General features: G+C 72.3%; 1 protein-coding gene across 2 annotated transcripts in view; it reads right to left on the bottom strand.

The window, feature by feature from the left end:
- The window catches only part of PCYT1A (phosphate cytidylyltransferase 1, choline, alpha), a 61,989-nt gene extending 61,844 nt beyond the window's left edge, over positions 1-145 (bottom strand). The window contains exon 1 of one of the 2 annotated variants that reach the window (XM_006753406.2): positions 10-145. The gene's annotated coding sequence lies outside the window, so the exon portion shown is untranslated. The remainder of the gene's footprint in view (positions 1-9) is intronic. The other variant, XM_015562531.1, reaches the window with a different exon arrangement.
- Between the last annotated feature and the right edge of the window lie 183 nt (positions 146-328).

Genomic DNA, 328 nt, shown 5'->3' with positions numbered 1-328 from the left:
CCCCCAGCAGCAGCTCGCGGCCCTGCAGCCCCTGTCCCGGCGGGTTTCTCCCGGGCGCAGCGTCACGGACGAGGGAAGCTGAGGAGGTGGTGGGGAGACGCCCGGGAAAGGCACCTGACGGAACAGCCGGCCGGAAATCCCGCCCCCTGCCCGCCCTCTGTCAATCCGAGCACCACTTTTCCCTGAAAAACCCGGCCCCTGACGCAGTAGTTCCGCCTCCAAGGAGGCCCCCGGACTGAGTGCCAGACGGGAAGCGCCAGGCGGACGGGGAGGGGGCCGAGGGTCAGGGCCGGCGCCGAGCTGCGGGAGGCGGGGGCCTCCTGTCCAG

Source organism: Myotis davidii, unplaced genomic scaffold (genome assembly GCF_000327345.1).
Source record: "Myotis davidii unplaced genomic scaffold, ASM32734v1 scaffold571, whole genome shotgun sequence".
Taxonomy (NCBI): domain Eukaryota; kingdom Metazoa; phylum Chordata; class Mammalia; order Chiroptera; family Vespertilionidae; genus Myotis; species Myotis davidii.
Note: the sequence above shows the minus strand (reverse complement) of the source record. Positions and strands in the feature narration are given on the sequence as shown.